Source organism: Triticum dicoccoides, chromosome 7A (assembly GCF_002162155.2).
Source record: "Triticum dicoccoides isolate Atlit2015 ecotype Zavitan chromosome 7A, WEW_v2.0, whole genome shotgun sequence".
NCBI lineage: Eukaryota > Viridiplantae > Streptophyta > Magnoliopsida > Poales > Poaceae > Triticum > Triticum dicoccoides.
The window spans coordinates 40,116,610-40,134,586 of NC_041392.1; positions in this window are offsets into that span (position 1 = coordinate 40,116,610).

The following is a 17,977-nucleotide window of genomic DNA, read 5'->3' on the forward strand; positions in this document are numbered from 1 at the left end:
AGCTGTAGCTCTTTTTCACTAAAGCGCTACTGCTATAACCAGTTTCCTTTTTTCTTTTCCTCAGCATAATAGGAACATATATATTACATCATTGGACCCTTGCATAATAATGACTAAGTGTGTATACAAAATAGGAACATATATATATTACATCATTGGACCCATCCATAATAATGGCTAATTAAGTGTGTATACAAAATAGGAACATATATATATATATATATATATATATATATATATATATATATATATATATATATATATATATTACATCATTTGACTGATTCCTCAGCCCTGACGTTTTCGTTTTTGAGTCAGCTTCTTTCCCTTCTTGTTCGTCGAAGAATAATTGAGCCCCTCATTGTGACTTTGCCTTTTCCATGGAGTACGATTTTTCTTTGGTAATGTAGTATTGATTCTTCTTTTGACGTATACTTCATCATCATCGTCATCTTCCCTCATTGGGTTGCCGTAATGATCATAGTCTTCCTCGTTGGCGACTCCATCCATTCCAATAATGTTTCTTTTGCCTTTCCTCACGACAACACGACTGATTGCATGGGTCGGTTATGAAGAAGCATTGTGTCACGTGCTTAGCGTGTACCCATGGCTCGTTTTTTGTGATAGCGTTCACGGTAGCGCTCTTGGCGTCGAGTATAGTCATGGTAGTGAAAATCCGGCTTTCTCTTTCGACATTCTTAGCCCATCTGACACGGAACATCGTCGTGTTGTGCAGTCCAGAGTAGTCAAGCTCCCAGATCTCCTCGACCCTTCCATAAAATCGTTCAGTTGCGCCGTTGTCGCTGCCGGTCATGCATTCAATCGTCACCCTGAGTTCTGATATTCATCACTGTCCATATCTTTGGCCTCCGTGTAGAACGTGTATCCGTTGATATCATATGCCTGATAGGTTACGAGGTTGGGTGAGGGGCCATGTGCTAAGGCGTATATGAGCAATCCGTCCTTAGAGCCCTCCTCCGGGGGATTAGCAATAATATGCTCTTTGAACCAATGCAAGAAAGTGGAGTTGTGCTCTCTAGTAACTTTGGCGTCCGTCCTGCATACCCCTCGGTCACGATACTTCTTTGCGATAATTTCTTTGTGCAGTGCCACGAAAGGATCTACCTCGTCTAGGTGTTGTAGCACTACCAAGTTTTCTCTATCAAAGTCGATGCGTCGATCTGAGTATGCCACGTGCAGTTCCCTGCGACCGTTGCAGTGACCTTCTCCTTCGAGCCTCCCATCGTGCTTGTTAACGGGCAAACCAACACTAACACCAGGCGGCTGGTCTACGCCATATAGAAAATTCTCACAGAAAGAGATGCACTCTTGTGTCAAATAGCCCTGGACGATGCTTCCATCCGGACGGGACATGTTACAAACGAATCCTTTTATGATCCCATTCATCCTCTCAAACGGCATCATGTTGTGCAGGAATGACGGCCCCAGGTCTATTATGTCATCCACAATATGGACACACAGATGCACCATCACGTCAAAGAACGCGGGCGAGAAGTACATCTCAAGCTCATTCAGTATCACAATGATCTCTTCCTGTAGCCTTCGGAGCTGCTTCACACTGATCGACTTTCGAGAGATGACATCAAAAAAGTTGCAGAGACCAATAAGCATGTCACGGACGTGCTTGTCCATTATCCCTCTAAGGGCAACAGGTAATATCTACGTCATCATCACATGACAGTCATGAGACTTCATCCCGCTGAACCTTTTCTTGTCCGTGTCTAGATATCTACTTATCTTGCCACAATAATCGGAACTAACTTTGACTCCGGTAAGGCACTTAAAGAATTGATTGATCTCAGCCTGACTTAAGGTGAAGCAAGAAGGGGGGCAATAATCCTCATTCTTTATTTTCTTGCCCTTCTTCTCCCATGCCTTTGTCTCCGTCTCTGTCTCGTCTGACATTTTACGTGGTGGCATGTGCAGATCTTCCCTGATTTCCAAATCTTGCAAGTCTTTTATTGCCTTCGGCCCATCCTTGGTCTTATCCGGCATGTTCATCAGTGTTGCGAGCAAGCTCTCAAGGACATTCTTACAGATATGCATTTGATCAAGGCAATGAGGTGTATCGAGTTTGTGCCAGTACTCCAAGTCCCAGAACACAGACCTCGTCTTCCATACCTTCAGCAACGGCTCCGGCGCCTTTCTCATCGTCTTTCCCGGCGCGGGGCACTCCTTCCAGTTTTTCAAAAGCTCATCGATTTCGGCACCGCTCCGCTTACGTGTGGAGGTCCTCGATGCTCAGCGTGACCATTTAATAGATCTCCACGGTTTCTCCACGGGTCGTCCTGTTCGAGCCATCTTCGATGCCCCATGTACACGATTTTCCCAGACCCGCCATCTTTCCTTGACGTTAGCTGCTGAGACGTCGTATCATCCATGCACCGCGTGCATCCGCAATATCCATGGCACACCTGGCCTGCCACATATCCATAACCAAGATAGTCGTGCACTGTCGTGATCAGCGCGGCTCTCATGTTGAAATACTCGCCTTTGCTGGCGTCCCATGTCTTGGCCGGTGTTTTCCATAACGTGTCTAACTCCTCTTGAAGTAGCCCCAGATACAAATTAATATTATTTCCTAGTTGTTTCGGCCCTTGAATAAGCATGCTCATGTGAATGTACTTCGATTTCATGCACAACCAGGGGGAGGTTGTACATCCATACAAACACTGGCCATGTGCTATGGTTGGTGCTCTGGTTGCCAAACGGATTCATGTCATCGGTACACGCGCCGAGCACGATGTTCCTTGCATCACATTCAAAATACCGATAGAAGCTGTTCAATGCTCTCCACTGGCTTCCATCCTTGACGTGTCTCAGCTTCGGATCATCTCCATCGTCGGGCTTCTTCCTCTCCGCGTGCCAGCGCATTAGCTTTGCTTCCTTGGGATCTACAAAATACCTCTGGAGACGCGGAGTGATCGGTAAGTACCATACCACTTTCTGGGGACATTTTTTCCCGGCCTTCTTGTATCGAGAAGCATTGCACACCGGACAACTTGCTTTTTCCACATGCTCCTTCCGATAAATTATGCAATCGTTGATGCATGCATGGTATCTAACGTGTGGCAGATCAAGAGGGCACACGATCTTCTTGGCCTCATCAACACTACTAGGACATAGATTACCCTCGGGAAGAACATCCTTTAGGTACTTGAGATGCTCATCGAGGCTAGTGTCGGTCTATTTGTTTTTAGCCTTCGTCTTCGGCACTTGGAGCGTGAAACTCAAGCGGGTCACCTCAGGATTGCAACCATCATAAAATGGAGTGTTCGAGTCTACCACCAGTTGCTCCAGCTTAGCCTCCTCTCTAGAAGCAGCTCTCTCATTACTCGTCTCCTTGCGAAGCAATGCTTGAACATGAGGGTCCCGCACAATTGAACTTAGTACCGACGAACTCTGCTGCGTGGAGTCCATGTCGTTCTCTCCGCCGCCATGTCCGGCCCCTTCTCCGCCGCCATGTCCGGCCTCTTCCCCGCCGCCATTATCGATCATCTCTTCGTCTTGCCCCGTGTCATCATTGCCTGCCCCGTCGGCATCCTCAACATCGCCATCCTCATCTTCAGTTATCCACCGAGTATAGCCATCCATGAAACCAGTCATGAGCAGGTGCGCTTCGACACGACCATCGACATGGGGGTCAAGCCAAACTATTCCTTTGCATTTTCGACACGGACATAAAACCTCTGTCAGGTTATTTTCCTTCATGTCTTGCACCGCCGACCGCAACCACCTGTCCACCATCGTTCCACTGACCATCATGAACTCTGCACAGTAATAATAAACAAATTGATTAGAAAAATGCGTGCATTCATCAAAGTCATACAAAAATTCGGAATGACCTTCCTTAAAACTAGGACATATATAGATCTAGAGTTTGCCCGGAATTCACCGAAACGGAAATAAATCGACATTTCGGCAAAACATAGGCAACTTAAGCGCACAATTTGGCGTCAACTCATGCCACACACACAATTTCCATAAAAATATCACACACACATGCATAAACATATTTTCATTTTGCAAAAGCATGAAATATTAATCACACCTCTATCTCGAGATCGAGCACACGGTGGAGATGATGATGTAGGGAGGTCAAAAGTGCACAAAGCTCTTCTTGACAAAGAAAGATCTAGTTAGGGGGCAAATAGGTCACTTAACTAAATGCTACATCTACCTAGCTAGCTAATTTGGGAGGAGACAACTTCAACTAGTGGAGGGGGGAGGAAAAAGAGAAAGGAGATGAATTAATGGAGGTGGTGTAGTTATAGCTAGGAGTAATGAAGAGAGAGAAAGGTAGGTAGAAGAGGGAGAGTAATGGGGGGAGAAGTATTGAGGAAGAAGAAGAGTGAGAAAGGGAGGATGTGGGAGGTAGGGGAAAGGAAGGAGAGGAGATGGGGAGGGGGAGGTGGAAAAGGTGGTGGGTCCTGCGTCTTAGCAGTAGCGCGGGAGAGAAAGCACGCTGCTGCTAAGAGCGTAACAACAGCGCGCTTTCCTGTCATGCGCTACTGCTAAACGGGTCAACCCTGTGCACATTTTCAAAATTAGCAGCAGCAAGGTGACAAAAAAGCGCGCTGCTACTATGGCATTAGCAGCAGCGCGCTCCCTGGCACCGCGCTACTGGTAAACTAATGTCGTTGTGTACTGTCGGTGGATTTTTTGTAGCAGTGCGGTTTAAGCGTCACGCGCTACTGCTAAGTTTGCACCAGTAGCGAGCTTTCCGTAGCCGCGCTGCTACTACTTAGCAGCGCCGCCTGTTTTTATGCCGCGCTGCTGCTAAGATTCTGTGTATAAGGTTTTCCCTAGTAGTGGAAGGTTGCGGCGGAGGAGAAGTGTTTTCGTGGTTGCTTCTAGTGGTTTGGGAATATATGTGAATATATAGGAGGCAAAACTAGGTCAAGGGGGTTACGAGGGGCCCACAAGATAGGGACACACCCTTGACGCCGCCTCGTGGCTCCTCTTACTTGAACTCCAAGTCTCCTGGGTGTCTTTTGGTCCATGAAAAATCATCGTGAAGCTTTATTCCATTTGGACTCCTTTTGGTATTCCTTTTCTGCGAAGCTCAAAAACAAGGAAAAAACAGAAACTGGAACTGGGCTCTAGGTTAATAGGTTAGTCCCAAAAATAATATAAAATAGCATATTAACGCATATAAAACATCCAAAACAGATAATATAACAACATGGAACAATCAAAAATTATAGATACGTTGGAGACGTATCAGGTCCAGAGAGTGAGGGAGAACTGAGGGGGCCACATGCGTCTTTGGCGTGGATCAGGACGAGCCAGACGAGGAGGAGGTGGCGTGGGGACGTGGCCGCGGTGGCTGTGCTGTGGGCACGCAACTACTTCTCCTCCTGGCAGGAGGAACAAGATAGCGCTGCCCCTGGTGAGCTGGGCCGTCCAGTTGGGCCGCACAAGTAAGCCAGGTAAGTTCTTTCCTATATTGCATTTTCTTTCTGTTTTCTATTTTCTGCAATTGTTTTCGGTTTGATTCTCAAATCAAACCGTTTTCATAAATTCTGAAATTTAATATGGGAACTAAATGGATATTTCCAGAGCCCCACAAAAAGTTTCAGAATAATTGGACATTTTTATAATAAGCAAATAATTTTTATAAAATCACAATTATATTTTGAATCCACAAACATTTTATGATTTATTAAATATTTTATTTCTAAATTCTTATTCTTTTTAAATTTTTGGAACTTTTTTAAGTCAGAAATTATTTAAGGTAGAAAAGGAAAAACAAAAAGAAAAAACAGAAAAATAAAAAACAAAAATTTTAAAACAGGCCGCCCGGAATTGGCCGACTCAAACGGGAGCGCTGCATCTTCTCCCAGCGCGCATAACGCAGTATAGGAGGTCCTGCCAACCCAGGCAGGGAATTCCCCAATATGAAACCTTTTTTTATCACTTATAGGTGTTATCCGTGGGTAATATTTTACAAATTTGAGAGCAATTACCGTGATGTACCGCAAGAGGTAATAGCCTCTTTATTATTAGGTATAGATAGATTTGTGATGTCTCCCTGACAGGTTGGACCCACCCGATGCCATACCTGCAAATTTTAGTGGGCTTTTACGTGAGAAAAAAATACAATGTCTTTTTATTGCAAGAAGAACGCGCCACACGCCTTGTCCTCAACCAGCAGTCACGGACAGCGGGCCCTATGCCATGCTGGCATGCCTCATCATCATTAACGGCATACACAAACGTGTTCGCAAGAGCCATATTCTTCAAATATTTGTGATTTTAAAAAATGTTGGCTACATTACCTCCTTTTCTTAAAATTTTGTTCGGTTTCAAAAAATATTCGTGTTTTCTAAATATTCAAATTTGAAAAGAAGTTCGAGAGTTCCAAAAAAATGTACGAGTTTAATCACAACTTTTTCAAAATATTCACGCTCTAAGAACTAATCACTTTTTTCCAGAAAAGTGTTTCACCTTTGTTTTCAGGATTTGGCTCTGCTCTTAGTGGTTTTTAAGCCTAATGACCGTCCCCATCACTGAACTGCTACAAATCGGTTGAACCGTTCGATTTATAGTGAACCGGGCTGTTCCATCTCCATCCAACAATTCTGGTCAATAGTGTTATTTTTCATGTGGAAAATAAGGTTAAAGACGAAAATAATAAAGAAAATGCCTTATATTTTCCTGGTACAAATTACTAATTATGACCAAGAGTGGTACAAGCTGTTGTACAGGTCATATCATGGGGTCAGCGATCTTAAAGTAGAGGCAACAACTATGTAATTAACCTTATAGAGTCAGGTCTGCACCAGCACTCATTCTAGAATTAGTATGGATTCTGTTATTATAGCAAGAATCTGCAGGTAAATACTACTGTCACTAGTGCATACGACTCCTATGCAAACGGTTTAAAGGGCCTATCACAAACAGGACTGAGAACAGTGTGCTAGTGAGTGTGGCTGATTGTGAAGCTCACTTTGTTTAACAATATGTGATGCAAATTTATATAGCACACGGCTGGGAACTAACCGTGTGAGATGCAATTTTCTATTGCACACGGCTGGGACAAACCAACAGTGTCCGCTGCTATTTTAAGTTTACGAAAATAAAAAGACCCCGAACGTTCGGTCTCAGAGCTCCCCAGATCGTCCATCATCCAAAGGCACACGCGCAGCTTGATCTACTCGGTCATGCACTCCACCAGGAGCGGCAGCTTCAGGACAGGGCTCAAAGTGTCGCGGCTGTGGCGCATACCCTGCCTCATGATCAACGCCGTCATCAAGGCCATCATCTCCAGCATGTGGTTGTGCCACCAAACGGCGATCATGCACGATGGCATGTCCGTTGGGAGGCGCTGGTGCATAACGCAGGAGAGCAACCGGAGCAGCCTGTGGTGGCGCAATATCAGGCCCGTACCGGACGCATGTGCAGAAGGTTCGACCGAACAGGGCCCCCAAATCAGGAGGGGCCCCAATTTATTATGTTAAACTATTACTCAGTGCTGGTTTAGTTGGGTTAATCAGGCCTAGGACTAATCAACGCATTAAAAATTCCACCGAATCTGTGGCAGAATTAACTCTACACCAGGCCCCGCTCCACATGGCCGAAACTCACGCAAGCCCCCGCTTTCTCTCTCTCTGTCTCTCTTCACTTCTCTTTCTCTTTCTCTTTCTTTACTGGCGCGAGCGACTTAGCGCAATTCTTCCAATCGCTGCTCAAGCAGTTTAATTTCTTCGCGGTTTCCATGCAATACATCCGTTGTTGAATGAATAGATACAAGGTCCAGTACTCTGCTTAGATTGCTTCTTGGTGATGTAATTCTTTCAAAATTTGTACCACTAACATGATACACACACACACACACTATAAAACTGTATTTTCCTAATTGCCAAAGGTTACGAGGGCCCAATTTTTTGTTTTGCACCGGGCCTCCATTTTCTTAGGTACGGCCCTGCGCAATATTAGTCGTCGGCGTATTGATGGTGTTCGCCAAAGCGTCGAACCGGGCGATCAAAACATCAATCCTCTTGTCAAGCTTCTCCTTGAGCGCATTATGACATTGTTTGACGTACTTGCATGTGTGGTCAAAATCATCCCGAATATTTTGAGGAATATCATCCGCGTACACTGAACGCACAACTTCCTCAGAATCAGCAGCAACCTCATCATCCTTGTTGACCGAGGTTGACATCTTGATCAACACAGTACTGTGAATAACCTTAGCTCTGAATACCAATTGATGAGGACTCGACTAGATGGTGAGTCGTTCGTTGGCCCGACCTTTCACGGTACTAGCAGCAGCAACAAGAAATTCCGGTCAAACAAAGATGCAAAACCGTAAGAGCAAAAACTTGTGTCCAGTAGATTGGATCGACTCCACACGCAGCAGCAACAAAATCCCCTCGAATCAGCAACAAAGATATTTGGTATCCTTCGATATGGGACGTTTTCTATAGTTTTATTGAACTCACGACTAAAACAATACGTAGTACGAATCGTACCAACCCATGACTCTTTCTCTCTCCTAATTAAATTAAATAATATATTAACTAATTAATAATTCAACCTGATTGTTAGACTATTACTTGCCTCTTAAGTTATCTAGTCCTAGTCGTATTGTAATAGGTCTAGTTGACTTGTAATCTCTTATATATACTGTTGTATGCGGCTGTAATAATCAATCAACAATAGTTCTATTCAATCTTACATGGTATCTTAGGGTTTCTGGTCCTAGGGTATGGCTCCGCCGCCCACCCCACCATCGCTGCCACCGCCCGGCTACTTGGAGCGCCGGGCCGCTACCCTCGGCCGCGCCGTCGCCGCGGCTTCCTCCTCCTCTGCCCTAGTTCTACCACCACCACCACCACCACCCATGCCTCTGGTGCTCTCCTTCACCGATACAATCTTCGATATTAGACCCTATATCCCCATTACCCTCGATCTCACCTCCCACAACTATTACCATTGGCGCCACCTCTTCGAAGTTCACCTCGGGCGCTGCAATCTTCGCTCCCACGTCGACGCCACCGCCGTGCCGCAATGCCATGATCCCCAATGGGTCAAGGATGACCTCGCTGTCATCCAATGGATCTACATGCGCGTCTCCACCGAGATCTTCAATCTCGTCTTCAGGGAAGCCGCCACCGCCGCCGGTCTCTGGGCGGCCCTTCATCAGTTGTTCCAAGACAACGTTGATGCTCGCACCAATCTACTCCACACCGAGCTTAGGAATACGGTGCAAGGCGACTCCTCCCTTAGTGTCTGCTGCCAACGCCTCAGGTCCATCGCCGACGAACTACGTGAACTTGGTGATCCCGTTGAAGATCGGTAGCTTATCAACATCCTCCTCATCGGGCTCAGCAAACAGTTCGACAAGCAGGCTTCTTTCATACCCATGATGCGGCCCCAACCAACCTTTGCCGAGGTGCGATCCATCCTCTAGTGGGCTAACCGTGCGCAAACCAACAAGGACGCTCGCCCTCAGCTCTTCGCTGTCGTTCCGCGTGGTCCGGCACCCGCGGCGCCCCCTTCACCAGCGGTGTCTTCTTCCTCGACCGCATCCGCTCCACCGCCAGGATGGCGTCCTAGCCCTAATTATCACGGCAAGAACCCCATCTGCCGACCGCCTACGACGCGCTTGGTGCCCACTCCTTCATCGTCGCCGGCCCCAAGTGCGCCACCAGCAGCTACGCCTTGGCGTCCTCCACATGATCCCTGGACGGGGCTCGTCCAAGCTTGGCCCATGCCATGGTCCTCTCCGGCTCCCCTCGGCGCTCCACCGGCTTACACCGGTGCCTGGCAGCCCGGCGTGCGGCCCCATACTGGTGCCCCGGGACTCCTCACGCCTCGCCCGCCGACTCACGCCTACCATGCTGCTCCATCATATGGCGCTCCCTACTACGCTGACGGCGGCCACTACTACACCCCACCGTCGGCCCTACTGCCATCGCCATCGTACCAGCCGGCCCTGCTGCCATCGCCTCCACTGTCGGCTCTACTGCCCTCGCCGTCGTACCAGCCGGCCCTGCTGCCTACGCCGACATCTGCTACACCGCCAAGCTGGGACCAAGCCGCCTTCATCCAGGCCATGAACAATTTTGCCTCCCAAGGCAACACAGGTACGGATTGGATTTTCGATTCCGGTGCTTCTAGTCACATATCTGCATCTAGTATGTTTCTCTCCTCTTGCACTTCACCACTTTTTAAATCCATCACCCTCGGTGACAGTTCTTCTATACCCATATACTGTGTTGGTCAGGCTCAACTTCCCTCCACCACCAAAACTCTTCTTCTTTGTGATGTACTTGTTGCTCCTGCCCTTATCAAAAATTTAATCTATGTTCGTCAATTCACATGTGATAATCTTGTTTCTGTCGAATTTGACCCCTTTGGCTTATCTGTGAAGGATTATCAGACTAAGGTCGAGATCGCGCGGTTCAATAGCTCCGGTGACTTATACTCTCTCAATCCTGTCGTTGCCTCTCCAACCTCCATGATGGCATCTGTTGATCTCTGGCATCAGCGTCTAGGACATCCCAATCCTGCAGTTTTAGCATCTGTTCTTAGTGAATTTACTATACCTTGTCATAGAGATTCTCACGATTCCTCCGTTTGTGAGTCATGCCAATTAGGCAAGCATGTGCGTCCTCCTTTTAGTTCGTCTAGCTCTTCAAGCATTTATCCCTTTGAATTAATACATTGTCATCTCTGGACATCGCCCATCGCTAGTGTCTCTGGTTTTAAATACTATCTTGTTATATTAGATGATTTTACACACTTTGTCTGGACCTTTCCTCTTCGCAACAAATCCGATGTTCATGCTCTCTTTCTCAATTTTCAGCGATACGTCTCCGTGCACTTCTTTCTCCCTATTCGCTTCATACAATGTGATAATGGTCTTGAATTTGATAATGTTAAAAATCATACCTTCTTTCTTAACCACGGCATTCTTCTCCGTTTTTCTTGTCCCTACACTTCTCCTCAAAACGGCAAAGCTGAACATTCTCTTCGTACTATAAATGATACTAGAACATAAAGGCGCGCTTTGCCGCGCCCGCCCATATTGACAACATATAGTAAATTCATCTATAAAAATCTAAACAGTACAAACATCCAAAAAAATTTGAGCGGCTTTGACAGCTCCAAATATAGGCGAGACATGGTGATATCACAACCGACAGCCTCTTTCTGTTATACGACAGCTGGGCATGATGATGCGGCCTTGTCAAATCCTTCTAGAAATAAATAGATACATGTGCCAATTTCATGTCATCTATGGAATTCTCCACAGAGGTGTTGTACGTGTACTTGACACCGTTCAAGACATTCCAATGCAGCAGCAACCTCTTCCTAAGTTGTTGCTTTGTTGTTATCTCACTTGATCAATCAGGTGTAAAGCAATGATGAGGTTCAGATGTGCAATCTTGGGCAAATCGTTCAGCTAAGACATGGGCACTCACCTTGCACTGCCACCTTTCTAATTTGTTCATCTTTGATGTGTTCTCGTGGTTGTAGAAATCATAATCACATGAATTAAAATCATTATTTAGATATAGTCAAAGTAAACTTATAAAGATAATTAGTAGGACTGAATTAAAGAAAACTAATTGGAAGTCTGGAATTAACTTATCATTCCTAGACCTCGTAATACAACTTGTAGAGTGCAATCAGATAACCTTTCTTTGGTGGGGGCGCCATATCAACATGAAAGTTCCCCCAAATTTGATGAAATAAAAAAAATTGATGAAATATTTACTTCTGTCAATTGCACTCTATGATGTATGGATGATGTAATTAAACAAGTGGCAAATCTTAGTGTCAGCAACCTATGTTTTTTTTCTTCTAGCAAACTCAGAGGTATTGATCCATTCGTGTTGTTGCTTGACAAATCAACCTGAAATATGAAGAAATTAATGGTTTAAAGGGTCTGCTGCATAGTTTGGAAAAATAAAGTCAGGTCGAGAAAGACTCATATAAAACTGAAAATTTAGATATGGATCCTAACAGATTGTTGTGAGATAAATCCCTGAAAATGCAAAGCAACGTGAAGCACTAACGAAAAGATCCGGGACGAGCACTCGTGCACAAGGATCATGATCGTCGATGTCAAAAAGAAGCGGAATAAGGAGGGGGCATGGCCTGGGATGCGAGAGGAGAGAAAGGTTGTCTGGAAGAGTGGAATACGGGGACCCCGCAAAAAAAAGAATACGGAGAGAAGAAGGGAAGGAAGACGAATAGGAAGAGGAAGAAAACTAATCGCTATTGATACACCGTCGTCGACCAAGGAACGAAGCAAGGAAGAACGACGCTTCGCTACCAACGATCCATCAAAGATGTGGGCCATGGCCCGGTGAACGAGGGGCTACCAAAATAAACTTGCGGAGCAGCAGCCCAATCACGTGGCCCGCAACCTCTGGCCGTTAAATCAGAGCGGTCAAAAACTAATCGGACGTAAAATGTGCGAGGATGGCTGTGAGAGCTCCTAGGTCGCCCCATCTTACTGTTTCTTAATTATTCGTACCCTTCTTCTTCAATCTTCCATGCCTTCCCAATAGTGGGCTGAGGCTCTCCACACCGCTACATATCTTCTCAATATCCGTCCCACCAAAGCCAATCCCAACGTCACCCCCTACTTTTCTCTGTTTCTATGTCATCCAAACTACTCCGACATTCGTGTTTTTGGTTGCCTCTTCTTTCCTAACACTTCTGCTACCACCGCTCATAAGCTCTCTCCCCGCTCTCTCCCGTGTGTTCTCCTTGGTTTTTCGGATGAACACAAAGGCTATCGTTGCCTTGACTTATCCACCGGTCGGGTTCTTGTATCTCGGCATGTCACCTTTGCTGAACATATCTTTCCATTTGCTCAATGTACCGCTCCATCACACCTCCCTACTTCCCCACCTAACCACCCTCCTACTCATTTCCCTTTTTATGCTCCTCTTCTGCAATCTCAATCTCCAAATACCTCTTCACCACCATCCCAACCTAATGCCCCTACACTACCGACACCCAATCATAACCCTCCAACTTCGCCACCTGCATCATCGCCCATACATACCGATGCACCACCATCCCCTCCCGCACCATCCCCCACACATGTTGATGCGCCACCATCCCCTCCACCACCATCACCCACACATACTGATTCATCACCATCCCCTCCATTGTCCGATCATCCGCTGCACCGGACATCCGTGTTGCTCCTCTTCCCTTTCGTGTTGTTCCCACTATTCCCTCAGCCAATGACCATTCTATGCGCACTCGTTCCAAATCAGGTTTTCGTCAACCCATAGATCGTCTTAACCTTCACGCCACCCTGTCCTTGTCCCAAGTTCCCAAATCTTACAAAATTGCGCTTCTTGATCCTAATTGGGCTGCAGCTATGCAAGAAGAATATTCGGCCCTTTCTGAAAATAATACTTGGCAGCTTGTTCCTCGTCCTTCCAACACCAACATTGTCTCTCGTAAGTGGGTGTTTCGTCAAAAGTTTCACTCCGATGGTACTCTTTCTCGCTACAAAGCACGTTGGGTATGTCGCGGCTATTGCCAACAACATGGCATTGATTACGATGAAACTTTCTCTCCTGTAGTTAAGCCTAGTACCGTGCGCACTATTCTTAGCCTTGTTGTCTCCTCCACCTGGCCTATTCACCAATTAGACGTCAAAAATGCCTTCCTTCATGGTTCTCTCCAAGAGACCATCTATTGTCAGCAACCTCTTGGTTTGGAAGACCCTTCTTATCCATACCATGTTTGTCTTCTTCATAAGTCTCTCTATGGTCTCAAACAAGCTCCACGTGCATGGTTTCAACGCTTCTCTTCCTTTATTCAAACCATAGGTTTTGTTTTCTCTCTTTCTGACGCTTCTCTCTTTGTCTATCATCATAATTCTGACATTGCATACTTACTTCTTTACGTTGACGATATCATTCTCACTGCTTTTTCTCAAACCTTTTTGGACCGCATCATTACTCATCTCCGCTCTGAGTTTTCTATGACAGATCTTGGTCTTCTTCATCATTTTATAGGCATTGCAGTGATTCGTGATTCATCAGGTCTTTTTCTTTCCCAACGTCAATACATCCTAGATCTTCTCAACCGTGCTGGTATGCTAGATTGTCATCCTTCCCATACTCCTGTCGATACTAGTTTCAAACTTTCTGGCAATGGTGATCCTTTCAATGATCCTACTCTTTATCGTAGTCTTGCTGGTGCCCTTTAGTATCTTACCATTACTCGTCCTGAAATTTCTTTTGCTGTCCAACAAGCTTGTCTCTATATGCATGATCCTCGCATACCTCACTATAATCATATCAAGCGCATCCTTAGGTATCTCAAAGGTACTCTCAACCATGGTCTCCACATAAACAATTCTTCCCCTACCTCTCTCACCACATATTCTGATGCAGACTGGGCTGGTTGTCCCGACACTCGACGATCTACATCCGGTTTCTGTGTTTTTCTTGGTGACAATTTGATTTCTTGGTCTTCGAAAAGGCAGGTAACCGTCTCCCGCTCGTCTGCTGAAGCTGAATATCTCGTGTGGTTGCACATGCTGTGGCTGATATGCTCTGGCTTCGTCAGTTGCTCTTAGAGTTGCATCGACCGCTTGCACAAGCTACCATTGTTTATTGTGATAACATCTCAGCTGTTTACATGTCCGGGAATCATGTTCAACATCGCCGGACTAAACATATTGAGATTGATATCTATTTTGTTCGCGAGAAGGTGGCTCTTGGACAAGTTCGGGTGCTGCATGTTCCTTCTACGGCTCAATTTGTGGATATTTTTACCAAGGGACTACCATCAACATCATTTTGTAATATTTGATCTAGTCTCAACGTTGTCGAGCCTCCCGTTGATACTGCGGGGGGGTGTTAGACTATTACTTGGCTCTCAAGTTATCTAGTCCTAGTCGTATTGTAATAGGTCTTGCTGGCTTGTAATCTCTTATATATATTGTTGTATGCTGCTGCAATAATCGACCAAAAATAGTTCTATTCAATCTTACACTGATCACAACCAAATAGCTACGTGACTACTACTAGTAGACACAAAACAAAATAAGACACTGCTCTCTCACGCGGCTACACAAGAATGAGATTGCAACCTATTTCCAACAAAACACCATCTGTATGGAGGCATTCTAAAATTGGGCTTCACAGCATCCTTCTTCGGTTTAGTTGACAGAACCTCAAAGCTAAAAGAGCCAACTTAACATGTTCCGAAGATTATCTTTTGCACTAGTGGTCATATCAATAATTTGCCATGATCAACAAAAGTAAATTTTTACCATGTATGTAAAAGTGAAATTTCCATGGAAGTAGATAACTTTTCCATGGTAAAAAATATGTAAATTTCCATGGCAATAAAAGTTAAAATTTTCCATGGCGATATACGTAGATTTTCCAAGTCAATGAAGGTGAATTTGCCAAGGTAGATAGAAAAGTAAATGTAATTTGCCATCAGCTACTAAAGTAAAAATTTGCCATGGAAAAAAATAGAAAAGTGAATTTTGCCATGCCACAAACTAAAAAATTGTCATGCTACAAACTAAAAATTGCCTTGTTCTTAAAAATGTAAAATGTTGATGATCAATTTTTTTGTGTCACATATCACATGGCAAGTTTAGACAAAGTTTATAATCTATTGTGATGGCAAAATGTCTGGATGAAAACTTGCCATGGTCCATAAAAAAGTTTACCATGCTCCATATACTATGTTGGCCATGGTAGAGAAATAAAAATAATATACACATTGGAAGAAAATGGTGGAAAATTATTATTTTTAAATGATGGCAGTTTGCCATGTTTTAGGGACTTTCAGAATTTGCTATGTTTTAGAATGTGTCAAGTTTTAGAGAAGAGCAAAAGTAAATTTTCCATGTGATGATGGTCCCTCAATTAGCATATGTGTGAATTGCACACATTTTTTGCTCATCTTTAGGGAAAATGTCCTCAATTGTCCATCTCCTTGATTGCTTATTTTCAAGTCCTTGTTTATTTTTGCAAGAAACTAGAACCATGCCTCATAGGTCTCTTTCTCCATGACAGCCCAAGCAATAGGATACATCTGGTTATTTGCATCTCTTCCTATAACACACAACATTTGTCCATAGCAAGCACCTTTGAAAAACAACCATCAAGGCCTATAAATTTTCGATAGCCTGCTAGGAAACCTTTCTTGAAGGCATCAAAACACATGCAGAACCTTTGAAATACATATGATCCATCATTTTCATCTTGGGACAACTTTACTGCAACTATGCTTCCAGGGTTAGTTCTTAGGAGCTCTAACTGATAGTTAAACAATTTGGAGTATTCTCCTTCAGTGGAATGCAACCGTTTCCGCATGACCATTCTCTTTGCCTTCTTACACCGTGCAATTGTCACATCAGCAAATAGGTCCTCAAGTACAGTTTTCCTCAAATCCTCTAACTTCCTACTCGGATTTGCTGTTATAAGCTTGCCATATTTTGTAGCAATAACAGATGATGTAACAAGTTTGTTTTCCCTTCTTGGAATGCAATGATGATCATCTACAAGGGTAGACACTTGTAGCCACTTATTTCTACTAGTTTTAGAAACATAGACCATCCAGTTGCAACCGGGCCAAGTACAGTTTGCACCAACCTTATATGATTTTAATCCTTGGTGAAAGAAATATGCAATGCATTTTAATGCCATATTTTATTAGAGCTTTCTTCATTTGATGCCTTCCTCTAAAGACCATTTCTATCTCAGATGTAGGTATTTCTGATTTGTCGTTATGTTTGTTCCATTGACTTTTACTTTTCACTAGCTGGGCGGCCCCCTCAGCATCACGTTCCTCATCAAAAGAGTTGTCATCATCTGATGAGACAACATCATCTTCTATTCCATCCAACTTCTCATCACCAGACAATCCTTCAATGACATTATTATCTTTGATGACAAGACCAATATCATCCCCTAATTTATTCACTCTCTTATGCCTCCTAATTTCCCTTGCTAATTTCCTAACTTCCCTGCCTCTAATTCTTCAGCAGAAATGTGCTCTGAAAGAGGTTGGTAGTCAACATCACTCTCATCATCATCTTCTTCTCCATGTTTTTCATCTGCATGTACTACTTGATTTGCACTTTGTTCCAATTTCAACATGATCTGCAGATACATACTCAAATTCAGAAGCTAATGATGGTTTTTGTCTTTTAGTAAACTGTGGCATTGTTCCTCTCTGTGCTGGACATGTTGTTGTTGTTTTTGTCTTTGCACAATTTGTTTTATTTGCAATTGTTGCTCTCTCTGCAGAAGTTGTTGCTGGGGTTGATGGACTTGTTGTAGTTGCACCTGGAGCTGATGTGGATGCACCTGGAGCTGTTGTCGATGCACCTGCAGCTGATGTGGCTGCAAGTGGAGCTTCACCTGCAGCTACAACGGGCATGTTTCTTCTTTTAGTTGTAAGTCTACTTGGTCTACTTTTCTTAATCTTCAATGGACTCTCATATGTAGTGACAAAGTCATGAGCTAGATTTATTATCCTTAGATTTTCTTCCTCAACAGGTGTCCTTTTGACCCCTACCACAACTTGTGCAACTACTTCTTTTTCTTCTTCTGGTTGAGCTGGAACATCTAATATAAAAAATCTCATCAACCATGTCTGTCTCCACATCATCCACATTTAGCAATGCAAATTTGCCACCTTTATGATTGGAATATGTCTCAGAAACTAACACTACCACTTCATCTGCTTTGTTATGCAACTGCATAACTTGTTCTTCACAAACTAACACTCCCTCCACATAGATCTCTGCACATGACCCAATATGTGTTGCATGCTCCATCTTTGTCCACAGTTGCATCATTATGAATAAATAACAAACCATCACTCTAACTTTTTCCTAGAAGAAGCATGTGCATATTGCAACTACAATTTCCCCTGGAATGTCCTATATCAACATGATACATGTCATGTGCATGCGACAACAAATTCTCATATCCTA